We start from the raw sequence: 15,117 nt of genomic DNA on the forward strand, positions 1-15,117 counted from the left end.
TGGCTTGTGAAGTATCAAAGACTAATCAGTTATATTTAGTCCACCCCACTGTAGTCCATTCTCTTATGATTGATGTATTTTGCTTAATTCTTTTAAAATTAATTTTTACTATAAATTGATATCCTAGGCCACCCTCAATGTTTTATAGAAAAATAAAGTTTATTCCAAAGTCTTCTACATTTTTTTTCTACCTGAGCCCTAACAATGTATTTCAATGTGCACTATTTGTCAGGCTGATCCATTCTCTGCCCAACAATATCCCTCGGTGCTGCAGCACAGGATGAGCTTCAGTCAACGTTCATATGTCTTAGATACAAGGTGCCTTAAACCCTCTGCCTCCCCTTAGTGTCTGGTGCAATTTCTTTCATGACATGATAACCACAAATATTGATTAAATGATTGATGATAACTGATTGTAACCTTATGCTGCTGACTCCACATATATTAGGATCAATACTGAGAAATGTAACATGTATCCATGAAAATATAGAAAATCTAAAATCTGGCTAGTATGTTTCCTTTCTACACTATCATCAGGACCAGTTCTCTATTATATAATGACGTGAGATTTAAAATTAACCCAAAGATATTGCTTCCATTGGCAACCGTGCTCTTCAGACGTCTAGCTTCAACTTACTGATACTTCTCCAAACCTAGCATCACCTGTGATCTAGGATCCACACCCACAGATATCTGAGCAATCAAAAGAATGAAGCCTCTGTGAGGACAGCATGAATTACAAAACATTAATTGCTGTGTACTTTTAAAAGTAAGAAATAATTAAAAGGCATTAAGAAAATCAATGAAGGAGATAGATTAGCCTTCAAGAAATGCTACACATTCAACAGAAAAAGAAGACAGTTGAAAAAAATTAAATGAATTCTTTACTGTGACATTTATCAAAAGAAGGATGAGAAATAAATAGTAAGCAGATAACTCCTGGGAGAAGCATGACATGGGAAATGCCAGAACAAGCAATAATTCAATCAGAAGACTGGTCAGGCCAGGCAAGAAGTCTGGAGTGGACCAGGGTTAGGTAGGCTTCACTTTGACTTGCCCACCATGACCAAGGGTGACACTGGAAGAAGCTGATTAGGGGTTAAGAGCAGGAAAACTAGATGGTACAGCTTGGATCAGATGATATCACATACTGTATTTCTGAACTGAATGAATTCAATTAACAAGAATCTGGATATAATCTACAGAGAATAAACAATTAAGAAAAGGCTATGCTGCACCATTATTTTATTCTATTAGAGTACTGAGGAATAATTTAATGTAAGATGTTCTCTTCAGTTAACATATCAAATAAGAAATAAATAATTTAGTGATGAAAAAAAATCTTTCATATTTTTCAGAAACTGGGTGGCCTTAGGTTGCCAAAGCCCCACGAAGATCATGTCACTGGCCCCTTTCCATCTCTCCTAACAAATCTGTACCCATTTCCTCTTCCTCAGCGTCTTAGTGGGAATTGGTTTAAAAAACAAAACAAAACAAAATGATCCTGCTGAGGAAGAACACACTTCCCTTGGGCAAGCCATCTGGAAGGTGTGCTCGGACTGGCTATCTGACTGAGCAAGGCTGCCACAGACCTTAGTGACATGGTTTCCATAGGAACTATTTACAACTCTCATGAACAAAAACAGCTGGCACTGATTTGGTAATATTAATTCAAACATGAGAGCATTGAAACTGATTTAAGTACATATATCAACATACTTTTATGATTAATTCTCTATAATTTATTTTCTTAAAATGTCTCCACAGTGGTTTTCTTTGGATAGTGGCATGTGTGATCTCTCTATCCTTAGACTTTAATGAACATGCATTAATATGAGGGGAAACTTTATGTAAAAAGATAACACAGTAATTCCTCCCTTAATAAATAAATTATGTATGCCCTGCCAGGCTCCTAATTCTATATAGTCACTATTACCTACCTGCCCAGTAAACAGACCAAAACAAGACAACCTACAGAGAATCCAGCATTTATATATGGAGTACAAGAATAAAAGCTAAATGAAGTGGTCACTTCATACTTATTCAAGTATGTAGAGAACACTTATGTAGGGACACAAGCTAAGAGGTGGCTTCCATCCACCACTATCTAACCTCCCCCTATCTATCATTTTGATTCCCACCCCTACTTTGCTACACTTCCAGAAATTCCACCAATTATAAGTAGAACTACATATTTGTTTTAATACACATCATCTTTAAAAAGTGAAAAACACCACTGGGAAGGCCAAGGAATGTCAACTGTTCACAGACACTGGTTAATTAATTTAATTAGTCAGAGCTAGCAAATCCCTTCTCACTGTCCACCCCATCTCGCACTCTTGGCAAACAGCACTGAATGCCTGGGACTGTGGTGAGGGAGACACATGCAGCTTCAGTGGCACAGGGATGGCTTTGAGAAAAAGGGGCAAAGAGAAGAAGAAAGAATCCAATGTGGCTCCATTGTCAGGAGGGGTAAATCAGACCCTCCATACCCTGCTAACTGGTATCTTTTACCCAAGATCCAGAATTCAAGTCATCATGATGGATTAGGTAAGTTTCGTAGTCTAGACTTGAAACCTAGACTTGAACAGCAAAAGCTCAACTTTTAAAATTGTTTATATTTTTGTATATTTTCCACACTGCTACTCTGTTTCAAGGCTGGGAACTGTTTTATGCTAACTGATCAAGGAAAAAAAATGTAAAAAGCATTTTAGCTATTTTGAGTTGTTTTCTTAAATAAAAGAAAACTTAAGATGAAATAAGAACTGCTCAAATTTGAAGAAAAACATACTCAAAATGAATAAGTTAGTAGGGTAGAAGGAGCTTACCTATGAAAACCAATGATATTTCATAGGTCATAATTGTGATTATTCAATAACAATCTGCTTTTAAAATAAAACTCACAAAATTATATCCTAAACAAAGTAAAGGAGAAAATAAATACTGAAGGGGAAGGGAGAGAAATGGGCAGAATTTTAAAACTAATAAATACAAAAAGTTGGCTCCCTTCAAAAGTTTCATTAAGCATGATTTTAGGGTATCTTAGTTGGGAAAATACAAAGAATAGGACATACAAAATTGGCATTAGTGCTAAAGACTTCCTGGTGCCAGTGACAAAGTACTGCCTATTCAGCCATCAGCCCATTGCTCACCTCTGGTCACTACAGGGCTGTTGAACCCTGGGAATCTAGCACCACGTGAACAATGAGTGAAATAATTTTATTTTACAAAAATTAGAAAATTCGTTATATGGTTGGAAGTAGTAGCTGTGTTTTGTAGTGGCATGTCCCCAAGCCAGTCTCTTCTGAAATGAAAATGTAAACTGGAGTTGAATTCTTAGAATTCTGAAAAGCTAATCTGATTCCTGCAGTGGCATATCTGCAGCATTATCTCTTTGCATTCAGAACCCAGCCTCAACTTAACAATAGAAACTCCTTCAGAAAAAGTCCTCTCCTGATTACCAGACAAATTACATGTCCAAATACATTTATGAATGTGCCCAGTGGGGCAGAGATAGTAAATATTATGGAATTAGGATTTTAAGAAAATAACCTCAGGAATTTTCATTTTAAGGTAGTAGACTGCTAAACATATATATCTACCTCTTCCCAAGGGTTCCCTGAAATGACAGAAATATATATATATATATATATATATATATATATATTCTAAAAGGAACAAGACTGAATGATGAGAAGTTGCCAAAACTTCTGAGGAGAGGACCAATGATGTGGATGGAAAATGCTGATTAAGTCTTCTGAGACAAAGGCAGGTTCTTTCCCAAAGAAGCCCTAGAGAGGGGACAATGTCAGATTTGCCCACCCCCACAAAAAGGAAAAGATTGTGCCAAGGAGTCAGTACAAAGTGGATACATTAAAGAACAGATTCAGAAAAGCAGGGCCCATGTATGATAATAATATAATACTGAACTGAAAAATTCAACAGCAGGCTTGACCAAGCAGAAGTAAGAATAGGCAAATTCAAAAGACAGGTCATTTGAAATTACTGAGTCACAGGAAAAAGAAAACAAACAATCAAAAAAAAAAAAAAAAAGAATGGAGAAAAGTAAAGAAAGTTTGATGAGACACTATCAACTGGATGAATTCTAGAAGGAGAAGAGAGAAAGGGGACAGAGCATATTCAATAATGGTTGAAACTCCCCAAATTTGAGGAAGAAAACATTCAAATTCACAATGATGAACTCAAAGAGGTCCATACAAAGACACATTATAACCAAACTATGAAAAATCAAAGACAAAGATGGAATGTTGACAGCGCCAAGAGAAAAGTGACTCATCACATACAAAGGAGCTTCTAGAAGATCATCAGCAGAGTTCGCAGCAGAAACATTACAGGCACAAGGAAATGGGATAATATCTCAAAGTACTGAAGAGAAAGAATACTACATCTTAAAAAATTGTCATATAGAAGAAATAAATAGATAAACAAAAGAAGATGGCGTTCATAACCATTAAATCTGAGTTAAAAGAAATGCTAAAGGGAATCCTTCAAGTTCAAATTCAAAGACACTAGACAGTGAACGACACAAATGCAAATGAAAAATTAAACCTATCCTGTAAAGATAAATATGTAGACAAATACAAAATACTTCAATAATGGTGATGTGTACATCACCTTCAATTTTGGTATTGAATTGAAAAAATAAAAGTAAAAAGTATAAAACAATGAGGACAAAATGTAATTTGTGATGCTAATAATATAAAGTGGCAAGGGGAAGAGATAAAAAGGCACAGAGTTGTTGTAGGCTACTGAAGTTATTATCAGTTGTTATCAGATTCATAAGATCAGTTGTTAGCATATCATAAAATGTTTACTGTAATCTCCATGGTCATCACAAAGAAAATACCTGTAGAAAATACAAAAAAAGAAAATAAGAAAGGAACAATCTAAGCCATTACTAGAAGAGCAGAAGGAGAAAAGGAACTAGCAAAATATAAAAGAAGGTAGCAAGACAGGAAAAGAGGGACAAAATAACTACAAGACATATAAAAAACAATTTGCAACGGTAATAGTAATCTGTCCTACTGATAATTACTTTAAATGTAAATAGATAAAACTCCCCAAACAAAAGACATAGTATGGCTAAATAGATTTAAAAGTAAGATATACTATATGCTACAAGATGAAAGGATACACATCAGATCAAAGTGAAACAAAGATACTCCATGCAAATGGTAGGCAAAAGAAAGCTGGGGTAATCATACTTACATTAGACAGAATAGACTTTAAGTCAAAAACTATAATAAGTGACAAATGAGGACATCATGGAAGGATAAAATTCACCAGGAAGATAGAACAACTATAATACATATGCATCCAGCATCCAAGTAGTCAAATACTGCAGCAAATATTGATAGACTTGAAGGAAGACATGGACAGTAAAACAAGTCAGAGATTTCAATATCCCACTTTCAGTAATGGATAGCACAGTCAGACACAGGATCAGTAAAGAAACAGGGGACTCAAACAGTACTATCATCAAATTTGACCTAGTAGACATAAATATTCCAATCAATAACTTTGAGTAAACTTCTTCAAGTGTACTCAGAACTTTCTCCAAGATAAATGACATTAGACCACAAAGCAAGTCTTAACAAATTTAGGAAGACTGAAGTTATATCAAGTATCTTTACCAACCACAATGAAATAACACTAGAAATCAAAAGCAAAAGAAAAACTGGAATTTGAGTATGGAAATTAAAACAAAGCAAAACAAAAATCAATCAATGGGTCAAAAAAGAAATCATAAGGGCAATTAGAAATTTTTTTCAGTGTTGGGGACTGAACCCAGGACCTCATGAATGCTAGGCAAGGGCTCTACCAGTGAACTGCACTCCCAATTAAGAAACTATCTCAAGACAAATGAAAGCAAAAACATAGCAAAACTAAGAGATGCAGCAAAAGTGGCACTCAGAAGAAAGTTTATAGTAGTAAATACCTACATTTCTTAAATCAGTAACTTAGACTATCTTAAGAATCTACAAAAGAACTAAAACTAAGGTTCACAGAAGGAAAGAAATAATAAAGATTAGAGAATAATTAAATAGAGACTAGAAAACCAATTAAAAAACAATAAAACTCAGTTTTTTAAAGATCAATAAAATTAACTAGACTACTGAAAAAGAGAAAAATCATGTATCAGAATTCACAAATAAGAGACATTATAACTGATGCCATAAAAATAAAAAGGATTATGAGTCTAACTATGAATAATTATATACTAACAAACTGGATAACCTAGAAGACATAGATAAACTCCTAGAAATATACAACCTACCATGATAGGATTATGCAGGGAAAAAAATCTGAACAGAATCATCTATTAAGGAATTTAAATCAGTAATTATAAATTATCCAACAAAGAAAAGCCCAGGACATTTAAAGAATTAATACTACTTTAAAAAATCTTCCAAAAATCTGAAGAGGAAGAAACACTTCCTAATCATTTTGTAAAGTCAACATTACCATGATACCAATACCAGAGATCTAATAAGAAAACCACCGACCAATATCCTTGATCAGATGAATGCACAATCTTCAACAAAATACAAGCAAACCAAACTCAACAGCACATTCATATATCATGACTGGAATTTATTCCTGGAATGCACAGGTGGAACAACACATGAAAATCAATGAATTTAATATATCAAATTAAATGGTATATTAACCACATGATATTTCAATTGATGCAGAAAAAGTATGTGATAAAATTCAATGCCCTTTCATGATTAAAAAAAAACTCAACAAATCAGGAATAGAAACAAACTACCTCTGGATGGAACTTGAGGTTAAGCAAAATAAGCTAAACTAAAAAGGTTAGGGGTCCTATGTTTTCCCTTAGAAGTGAAAGCTAGAGAACAAAAGGAAAAGAAAGTGTTGGGGGCAGGGATCTCAGAAAAATCAAAGGGAGGTCAGTAGAGGAAAAGATGGAAGGACAGGAAGGAGACAGAAAGTGCTGGGGAGTGATATTGATCAAATTATGTTGTTACATTGTGTGCATGCACAAAATTGTAGGATAAATCCCATCATTATATACAATGTTACACACCAATTAAAATGTGGAAAGGAAAAAAAACCTTAAAAATAAATAAACAAAAGAAAAAAAATAAACTACTTCAAAGTAATAAAGACTATATCTGAAAATCTCAGAGCTAGCATAATACCCAATGGTGGAAAACTGGAAGCTCTACCTCTATGGTCAGGAACAAGGCAAGGATGCCCACTCTTGCCATTTCTATCCAACATATACTGGAAGTTCCAGCCAGAGAAAAACAAATAAAAGATATTCAAATTGGAAAAGGAGTAGTAAAATCACCTTTGTCTGCAGATGACAAGATCCTAAGTGGTAAACACTAATACTGCACACACACACATACACACACACACACACACACACACACACACACAAACAGAACTAAAATGAATTCAGTAAAGTTGCAAGATACAAAATCAACATGCAAAAATCAGTTGCTTTTCAATACCTTAACAATGAACAATCTGAAAAAGAAAATTTAGAAAAAAATCCCATTTACAACAGCAAAAGACTGAAATACTTAGGAATAGAGAATTTAAAAGACTTCTATGCTGAACACTGCAAAACACTGACACAAGAAATTAAAGAAGATACAAATAAATTCAAGGGCATCCTGCGTTCTTTATTATAAGACTTGTGAAAATGCCTGTACCACCCAAAGTGAGCTACAGGGTCAATGCAATCTCTATCACAGAAGATTCTCTTAGTCTAGAGCTCAAAGGACCTCAGAGTATATATTTTAGAATTTGCACTCACATAGTCTCTATCACAGCTATGCAACTCTGCCATCCTTGGAGCATGAAAAGCAGTCACAGACAACACTAAACAAATGGGTGCCAATTAGTAATAGGATGATCTGGTCCTTTGGCTGAAGTTTGCAGTCCTTTGGCATAAAAGCCTGCACAAGGGCCTGAAAACTCTCACTAATTATTTTAATCAGTTAACTGACTCAAATGAATATTTATCAAAAGGTGAGAAAGCATTATCCAATTTGTTTCAATAACATAACAAATAGGAAAATTCTCTGGAATTTAAAAGGAGGCCTCTTGCGGGGTTTGCAACTGCCTGGTAAATTGTCCTGAGAAGATGCCCTCAGGGCAGCACAGCACCAGGGACCTGGTAGACCTTGGAGCCTGGGTTGTCTGCATGCACTATTTCCCAAGATAAGTGCATAAAGAATTGGGCTTCAAAGGTTAATGGAAAGCTGAAATCTAAGAGAAACATAAAGGAAAAACCACAGTGAGAAAATGTTAGGAGAGTCAAAATAATGAGAGATAATAAGAATGCCTGATTACAATAAAACATGAAATGTTTTCTACCTCCTCCTTTATCCCTTCACTTAATTCAACAGTAACTTGGAAAAATATGCCCATTAGATCAAATTAATAGAAGGAACAAATTTAAGGGGTTATGAATAAGTTAAAATCTATGACCCATGGGCTCTTCCTTTTAAACATATAACCTCTACTGTAGGCACCTGCTAACCAAGAAGTTCCAAATAGGTGGAGGACACTGCAGGACACTGTATGATGGGGTTGTCACTTGTCATTGGGGTGAGAAAGTTGGTTTTAAAGGCGTTGGCTATCCCTGTCACCAAAGAACACACCTTAAACCTTCTTAAAGCATTTTACATGTGTCAAGTTTGTTTCCCTCCCATTCAGACTCACATTTCATGTACAAAGCAGTTTCTAAGCCAGATATGATGATGGGGAAAGGAAGTGAGATCTCCAAAGGGTTGTTTTATTTGGAGCTTGCTTTGCTTTTTCAATAATTATTTTGATTACTTGACAAGTAAAACAAAAAACAAGCCACACTTAATAACTGTGCCTGGAGATGCTCTGGAAGGCCTGGAAGCAAAGTGATACACACACTACAATAGACGCTTAATTTTACTATATGCTCACTTCATTTACTTTAATTAAACCATTAAGTGAGAATTTAAGTCACCCTGGAGAAACACACACCTGTAACCCCTAAACTATTAAGCACAGGCCAGATGTGGTGCTCCTGGGGACACCGAGGGCTATGGCTCTGCAAGCAGGCAGAGAGGGTGCACTGATGCCACCTGCCAAATGCTTGGCTCATTAGTAACTGGCTCGTCACCTGACACAGCTGTGGTTTTACAGTGAGGATCGTGACTGTCCCCAAAGGCCCACCACAGGCTGAAGGCTTGGTCCCCAGTCCATTCTATGGTGCTATTAGAAGGTGGTAAAACCTTTAGAAGGTGGGCCCTCATGAGGGGAATTAGCTCACTGGGCAGGCTACTCTTAAGGGAAAACTGGGGTCCTGGCCCCTTCTTTTTTCTCAGTTTTCGATTCCTGGCTGCCATGAGGTGAACAGGACTCCTCTGCCATGTACGTATGCCACACCTGTTGTGCTATATGCCATAATTATGTTGTGCTGCCACAAGTCCAAAGCAACAGGGCCAAGGCACCATGGACTGAAACCTCTGAAACCTTGGGCCCAAATAAACATTTCTTCCTTTTAAGTTAGTTTCTCTCACTAACTTACTATTTCTGACTCAGTGATGAAAAGCTGACATGCACATGTCAAGATAAACAGGGTTCAGGAAACTTCAGTGGTGGAGTCTTAACAGGAAATGGATTTGATGCTCCTTTTGATGCTGAACTGTCCCTTAACTCTTGGTCTCCCCAAATTCTGTTTATATTCATATATGCAGGCATGGTAAACACTGGAGGAATCTCTGATGATGAAGTCTCAGAAGGGTAGCAGTGGTGTCCCCAGGGACTGCTGCTTCCATACCTGCTCTGTCAGGGATCCTGCCAGACTTGTGCTTCCCTCTTCTCCCCCAGGACACCAGACACCATCTTCCTTTATTCCTAACACACTATACAGCAGTTAAGAAGCTCAACTGAGTATATAGAGAAGGAAAGAGAAGATCTTTCATGTAAGGGCAAACTGCTAGACAGTCCTATCTGTTGCCATGTCAGGAATGTGGAGGTTTTAGAGCTGAAATAAGTTAATGGCTTCAGTGGTGAGGAGACTACATGGCAGGGCTGCCCTAGGCTCTTCATTCTGTGTAATGCTGTTTCTACCCACAATATCTTCTGTGGTGCCACTGAATGGATCGTGACCAGGGAGAGCACAGTCTGGGTATAGGAACACCTACACTCAGGTGCCTCCTGGAGAACACAGTGCAAGTTAGTGAGCCATTCAAGCCTGGCTCTCCTCCAGTGATGACTAACATCTGAACTGTGATACCTGGTATTTGGTGACTGGTAAAACACAGCTAATCTCTAAAATTACTATGTTGCTATATTGTCAAATAGGTTCATCTTACCACTTTCAACTCAGTTGGAACTTCTAAATTTTAATAGTAACATTTTAACAATTGTTTTTTAGAAGAAAGACATTATCTCAAAGAATGTCTGTGTCCTTCAATGGAACCTCCTAAAAATCAGATGGTACCTATTTATAGATGAGAAAATGGCTCCTCTTGCTTTTGTATATCTTCAATATAAACCAATTCTGACCATTGATATATGCAGAAGTTCTGCTAAAGGTCACAGTGCCACTGCCTACAGTTTTAAGAGAAGTGCTCTAGTTACAATGTGCTTCTATGTTAAGAACCTGTGACCAGAAATCATGGGCTTTATATCCAAACTGCACCAAATCAATGGCTTCAGCTGCTTAAGTGGGTGATAAATGACAGGAAAGTCCTAAACTATCAAGGGAAACCTAATCTGCAGAGGAGAAAACCCTGGAAGACTGGGGGTGGGAAAGTACAAGAACTCTGCCTGCCCTACTGTGGACCTTTCCCAGCTGCTACCACTGACCCGATAGCGTTTGTTCCATCACTGAAACATCTGCCTAACAAGTTCCTCTGGAAGCAAGTCGCACATTTACTATTAACTTTAGGCTTTGGTTTACTATTTCTGACAAACTTATGTAAAACCAAATAAAGTGTCCTCAAAAAGACTAAGAAGTACTTCTGGTTTGGGCTCCGACATGTAAACAGCTTGGAAGCTACAGCTCCTGTCAATACAACAAGAAAAAGCTGGACAAAGTGAAAATCAACTATTTTATTGAACCTGCCTACAAGCTGAGGATAAACCACTGCTCCCCAGGTCTGGAGACAGATACATGCAGGGGGATACAGCCACCAAGACCTCCTTAGCTGAGGCAGAAGCTGCTGAAGCCACAAACTCACAGGAACAGGTACATGGCCATATAATTAATTTTGTTGAATTGTTGGTGGCTGAGTGTGAATCAGCATGAGTGAGAAACTTCTAAAGGAAGCAGGCTTATGGAAGCCCCTGGCCCCCAATTTTTATAGGTTTCCCTTAGGAGCCCCACTAGGCTCTCATGGGGCTTGCAGAAAAAAGGGAAGAGAAGCCATCATGGAACACTGCCCAGAGCCTCCCTTGCCAAGCTTACTTGAGGAGGAGGATTGTACCAGGGCAGATTCTGAAACTCAATTCCAGCTAGAAGAAGCCTCTCCACCCTCTTTTACTGTTGAGAGTGAGGGGAAAGATGAAGTCAATAGGAGCCAGGGGTGATGGCTTCAAGAGGGTTGACTGGGAGTCATGTAGCCAGGAAAAATAGGAGTGGACATGGGATAAAGTTCTACCACTGGAAGCATAGATGTGGCAGCCACAGTCCTGAAACACAGCCCACTAAAACATAGGTTTAATCAGATTATAGAATGCAGCCCCTCCAACACCTCACCACACCAACAGGGTTGCAGAATAGTAACAATGGAGTACAGCTGAGAGCGGCAAAAGATGATTACTGTAAGCACAGAGGGGGTAACTCTAAGAAACAATCTAAAGGAAAATGCTAGAATTTTAAAAATACTATAAAGGAAATGAAGATACAGGCTCATCAGTAGATACAGTCAAGGAAGATCAGTGCTCTTGAAGACAGTTCAAAAGAAGCTTCCAAAACAGAATGCAAAGAGAAAAATAATGTAACAATGATAACCACAACAATATAAAAGAACAACTGTGCAACCTATCAAAAGGTATAATATATGCTTAATTTTAATAACAGAAGAAGAACAGAGAGAATGGAACAGGAGAAATACTTGAGAACTTTCCAAAATTTATGACAGGCACCAAATCATAGATCTAGGAAGCCCATATAGCACCAAGCTTGTTAAATATCCCCAAATCTATACTTAGGCATATCTCAGATTCAAACTGCATAGGATTAAAGACAAAGAGAAAATCTTGAGAGAAGCTAGGGTAGGAGGACATCTATGTATAGAGGAAAATGGATTAAAATTAGCAGACTTTTATATATAGCCTGTGGCACATGAAGCAGTATTTATTCTTGAAAGTTATGCCCTCCAGGCAGTGCTATTTTACAAGTTCAAAGTATAACAGGAACAGAGTTAATTAATCCTTAAGATACAGAAAGATGAAGAAAAAGCAAAGGGGATATAAACAATCTTTACAAACCACCTAAATACCTGCTACAAGAGGACATAATTAATTCTCTAAATAGAAACTGATGTGCTACATTTGCCTATTCCTCAGATAACTCTGGTTGGCTCCCACCTGGCAGCCTGGTGCTCAGCAGGTGCAGCAGTCACCAACACCTGCAGAGTCATTAGGAGAAAAGGAAAAGGACGCTACAAAAATAGACTCTTCAGACACTGCAGTTTATAATTAATGGTAATCTCAACTGCACTTTTGAATGTCATCTTTTATATAAAACATGAATATTTTAAGGTTCCTAAAGTTTTATATTACACTGAATTTTACCTTGAAAATGCTAAAAAAACCTGCTAACCATGGGCATTTTCTTCAGCTGTGCTCCAGTGTAAGCTCCTGCACACATCCAACAAGGAAGCCAATACAATGTTGTGCATCCTTACATAGTTGTGGCTGTAGGGGTGCATCACTAGGAGACTGGATAAATAAACTTTAGTATATTCAAAAGATGGAAATCTATGCAACAGTCAGAAGCAACGAACCAGATTTATATACAGCAACATAGATGCCATAAATATGATACTGAGAGAAAATACAATTAGAGAGTCAGAGCCCAAAACCGTGTTCAAAAATTAAAACATACACAAAACAATACTATTTAAGTAAATGAGTAGAAGATAGAAGAAAAAGACACAAACAAAATACACCAATTGGGTGATCATATAGGTAGAAGGTTATAAAAAGTGAAAATCAGTGAAATACAGTCAAAGATGCCTCTGTCATGAAGCACGGAGTAGGATGAGCTTGATTTTGGATAGTTGAGTTGACAGTGATCATGTGGGGAAATGGACAACACTGTTTTCGTGAATAAAACACAGTAAGATTGTGTTTCTTAAAGTTCCTAGTATTTGTAACTTATAAATCTTGCTTCAGAGCTATGTGTAATGTACCATGACAATGCACCCAACAGTATATTACCATTCTACATCTTGACATGTTTTGGTACCATCATTATCTCAATTTATGGATGGCATATAATAGGAACTAGATAACACTTGCAAAATATAAATTAGTGAATGCTGAATCTAATGAAGAGTAAAGCTTTGATCATGCTTTGAAATAAATTCAGAGAGAAGAGTAGATGAAAAGTCTCCTATAAAATTGAACTTGACACCATGATTAATTGCTTAGCACATGAAATACCTCTTAGCAGATTGTAATCTGCACATATCAGAGTTAACTGTGACAGCTCCATCTTATTGCAAAAATATGTTCATGTTTCACTTTAGAGCTGATATATATTTCCTATTGGCTGCCAGTTCACCACATGTTTTGTGGTTGTTGTTGTTTCTCATTCTAAAATACAAATTACATTCTAAAATAAAATTAACTGCAAGAAGGATATCAGCACCAAGTGGAAAACACATTTAAAATGTTCAGTGCTGTGAGGAACACTCTGTTATGGTATATCTGGGCCCCAGTGGTATATGCAAGGCCCCAATTCCTAATTATATGGAAGTTTTTGTGAGGTCTTGGAATAATCATTTTAGTCTCTTTGTCTCATTTCATTAAGTGACACTGAGCTCCTGGCAACAGAGAGAGTGGATGAGCAAAGCCTGGAAGAAGGATCAGGACCCTTACACCTTCCCTAGCTTGCTACCTATAAAAAGGGAGAGAACAACATATCCTCATTATGCTATGTATGATCTTTCTTATTTGTAAAGTAGAAATACTGAAATACTGGAGACACTGGAGAACTGTTGTAATGCTGATCCTGGAATTTTTATCAAGAGACCCCTTAAAACAAAGCTGACTGTGCGACAAGATCCTTAACAGCACTTCACAGATGAATCTCCTTAAAGAGGTAAGACAGACACACCTTGTAAAAATCTGTTCTAAAATACCAGGATTCCTAGGTTTCCCTTCTTAGTAAGATGTAACTAGACAATGTAGACCTGAAAAGTTTTAAAAATTTAATATGAAATAATTTAAATTGCACAAAATTCTCTTATACCTTCCTTTTATTTTCTATATCAATAAAATACTCTGAAAATATTCCCATGTGAATTCTCCTAAAAACTATGAATTCCATTAACACCAAATGAAGAAGTAGGAGACAAGAAACAGAGTATTCAGGGGCTGGGTTGTGGCTCAGTGGTAGAGCACTCGCCTAGCATGTGTGAGGCACTGGGTTCAATTCTCAGCACTGCATATAAATAAATGAATAAAATAAAGGTTCATCAATATCTAAAAAAAAAAAAGAAAAGAAACAGAGTATTCAATCTCTCAGCCACCTTAAATCAATACCTTGTATATTGTGACCTCTTAATCAATCAATAGTGAGACAAATCTCTGAGCCCTTGAATGATGTAGAATTATTGGAGAGCAGAGAGATAGCACTGTTTAGTACCACAGCGTCAAACTGGTCCAAAGGCCATGGGGTGACCTTGCCACTACCACCATAGGGCACTTCTCTTTTTCTCAGACTCATTTTCTGTCCCATCAGCCATGCTGTTTTCTTTCACCTTATGTTCCATTTTATTGGTAGTCACAAATAAAGAGGACTGGGCCTGGGCTCAGATGGCACCTCAATCCAGTGCACTTCCCTAGTATGTGGGGTGTGACAAAATTGACATCCTCCAATTCAGTGAGCAATACACA

At 37.1% G+C, this 15,117-nt stretch overlaps 1 protein-coding gene across 1 annotated transcript in view; it reads right to left on the reverse strand.

The window, feature by feature from the left end:
- Ano10 (anoctamin 10) overlaps positions 1-15,117 on the reverse strand; it is a 185,226-nt gene that overhangs the window by 60,265 nt on the left and 109,844 nt on the right. The gene's annotated exons all lie outside the window — the stretch shown is intronic.

This window comes from Callospermophilus lateralis, chromosome 1 (genome assembly GCF_048772815.1).
Source record: "Callospermophilus lateralis isolate mCalLat2 chromosome 1, mCalLat2.hap1, whole genome shotgun sequence".
In the NCBI taxonomy this organism is placed as follows: domain Eukaryota; kingdom Metazoa; phylum Chordata; class Mammalia; order Rodentia; family Sciuridae; genus Callospermophilus; species Callospermophilus lateralis.